This window comes from Cryptomeria japonica, chromosome 3 (genome assembly GCF_030272615.1).
Source record: "Cryptomeria japonica chromosome 3, Sugi_1.0, whole genome shotgun sequence".
Classification (NCBI taxonomy): domain Eukaryota; kingdom Viridiplantae; phylum Streptophyta; class Pinopsida; order Cupressales; family Cupressaceae; genus Cryptomeria; species Cryptomeria japonica.
The window spans coordinates 901,090,641-901,093,938 of NC_081407.1; positions in this window are offsets into that span (position 1 = coordinate 901,090,641).

Sequence of the window (3,298 nt, forward strand, 5' to 3'; positions counted from 1 at the left end):
CAGGCGATCTCGAAAGGGGGGGCAACCCATTGGAAAATTGATAAGATTATTCAGATCATCGTTAAACTCTTAAATGACTTCCCACAACTCAAAATATCCCACACGCTGAGAGAGGGAAATTGGGAAGGAGATGCTCAAGCAAAGGAAGCAGTGGAATATCAACAAGGTGAGACTAAGTGGCATGAGGCAGGGATGATGACAACAGAGCAGAGCTAAGTCGACGAGAGGATTCACAACTCATTTAAGACAATAATGTAAGGAGAGGAGGAGTACACTGCTCTCAAGCGTGGGACCTCGAAGCAAGTACTTATGATTGGTGTGCGGATGAGGTGGAAGGATGAGGAATGATGCGTCGCCATCAATAGCAGAGATGAATGGTGGCAGTTAGCGGTGGCAGATCAAAGCCGACATGATATGAGATCAAAAGAGTCCGCAAACCAAAAAATCTCCCTCTTGGAGTAGGATCCGTATATATTCGGACATGTTGCCAAATTTATGAGCCATTGCCAAGTTGGAAGGAGCATTGAAGACGTAGGCGACTGAATATAGATTATAAACCACAATACACAACCTAGCATATTCATTGTTTGGCGTCTCGGTGAAGCCAGAGGTGGAGTGAGCGAGCAGAGTCAGAAGAATGGAAGCGAATTTCTCGCTACAAACAAGAAAATAGTAGGTGCCTTTTGGGGGACGCATAACGGATGACAGTCTAGCCAATATCTTCGCTTATGAAGAGCAAACTTTCATCACGAGAGTGAAGATTGTGCTCATTGAGGAGTACCTGAACGAGGAATTCAAATACCGCACCAATGCGGACATTGCATCAATGTTCATGGTGTGGTGCCTGGAACTGGAGCCTAGAAGCTCGGTGGTGGAGATAATGAATAGATGTGTGAAGAAAGAGTGGATGGAGGGAAAGAGAAGTTTGTTGGCTCTGGTGCACGACAAGGAAGGGTTTGCATGCCCTGGAGGGTAATGGATACATGTGAGTGAATTTGTCCCTCCTCTCAAGTCGTTCCTACTGTGGAGTGCGAATTGCAACAAGGAAGTGAGGAGGGCAACGACCCAAATCGGGATGCAAGGAGTGAAGCAACACATTGCGTCTATGATTACTTGGGAAACCCATCTGGAGCAAGCCAAATGGGGGCTCTACGAGAACTATTGGGCATTAGGCTAAGTCTGCACCTCCAAGGCGGAAGCGAGGGTGGCCTGCAGGAAAAAGGAGGACGAGAACGGTTCGAGTCTTGTTGCAGGGGGAGCCTTCTGGTTGCAGAGTCAACCCAGAGACCGTGAATTAGAACACAACGACAATGGTGGCAGAAAATGATGAAGGCAAGGCAGTGGTGGAGGGTTATGAGGTGGTGGAACCCGCCCTATAGTTTTGATGTTTTTCTTACTATTGGCATACCATAGGCGTAGTCAGGAAAGGGGAATGCATTTTTTGTAATTTTGTATGTAAGGGATAATCTGAATTTGCCTCGATATGCAAATGTGAGGGCTTGATACTTCAAAATGTATATCTTTTTGAATCAATATAATACACGAATTACTGATAAAAAAATAAATAGTTAACTCATAAGGTGTAATTAAGGATTTAATTATGGATAGTTTAGATTGAATTTCAAATTAAATTAATTAAACCATACATATTATTTAATCAACTTAATTGTGACAAAGTAAAGGACTTAAGATAATATTAATTATCTTAAATATTTTTTCTATATGCCTTGGTGAATATGTGATGATTTGAGAAGACCCAACATTGAAATATTTGACATTTTCTTCTTGAGATGTTTCATGAGATCATATCTATCTATCTATAGGACTAGGTTGAAGGGCTCCTAAGATAGTGACCATACCTCATCATGTTGTGATGGAACATTACGGTTTTTTTTAATTATGATTGTGTTTATGTGCAAAAGAGATTGTTTAAAGTGGCCTATGATGGAATTGAAGTCTCAAGTGGATATTTGGGAGTGGATATTATATGTGTATTTATTCTATTGTATGTTTTATTTGGTGAATTATTGACCCTAAGCATGCCTCTAAATAGGGTTCTAGTATATGCCCAATTTGGTGTTAGAGTTGACCTTTGACTTCAATGTTACCTTAGTTTACCAAATCTTGGATGTAATCTTTGAGTCTCATGCTTTTATTAAATGTATGACTTTGAATTGGTAGTTTTCATAGTATTCATGGTGTTTATATCATGTGGATTTTGGTTTGTCCCCATCATAAAAATTAGGAAGTGGGAATTTGATCATGTGAACTTGTAAGAGTTTCTTGAACACATTCTCTAAGGGTTCATGCAAGTTTGTGTATTAATGTTTCTTGTTCTCCTTTCCAAGTGGTCTTGTAGGCAATACAAGTTTCTTTATGTTTCAAGAATTGTTTGTGCATGTTTAGTATTAGTGATGTCATCACTGAATATATTTTTATTTTTTATATAAGAATTTTGGGCTTCTCATTTTGGTCATTGTTGTTGTCTGGATTCTCAATAAAAAGCTTGACTAACTCATTAGCAATTAAGGCCTTTTTTATTTGAACAATTTTGTATAATCTCATCAAATGTGGATACACAATGCACTTGTAAATGGAAGGAATTTTTTACAAAGAGATTTGTAACGAAAATTTGCACAAGTTGTTTCTTAGGTAGAAACCACAAAACCTACTAGCTAGGCTTCAAAGGAAAGCAAACAAACTCTTACTTTGCATTTAGATTAATTATCGTTAATTCATGCTCGACATTATATGGAAAGCATTTTACAAAAATATTTGTGAGTTTGGGAAATGTGTTTGTTGCCCCTTTAGGTAGATGAGTGAAGCAATCCAAAGCTTGTCTCCTTAGGCTATAAGGGAAGATGCAACATAAATGATAATCATTGTAGGACACCTCATGGCTAGCAATATAAGATTCATCGATATGACTATTTGGATCACCTTTTCCTTTGCATTTGTCAAATTTGGGGACTTGAAAATGTAGAGGAAAAGGCTTTTGCATAATTGAAATTTCAAAAGGATATGGACATAGTTCTTTAAACTTGAATCCTTTGGTGGAGGGTGAACTGAATTGAATACTTTTAAGGGTATGCTTTGTATCCTTCAATTGTTGTCAAACAAAGGTTTAGGTGATTGATGTCATTTAGATGAGCCGAGAAGCCATAAAAAAATATGTTTTGTATATTAGAGTCCTTTGCATGGGAATCACGATGGTAATCTTCACCAAAGTTTATCCATTTGTTATTTTTCTTTAGTTCTAGCATTCTCATGAGTAATGTCATTTCACATGCTTCATGGC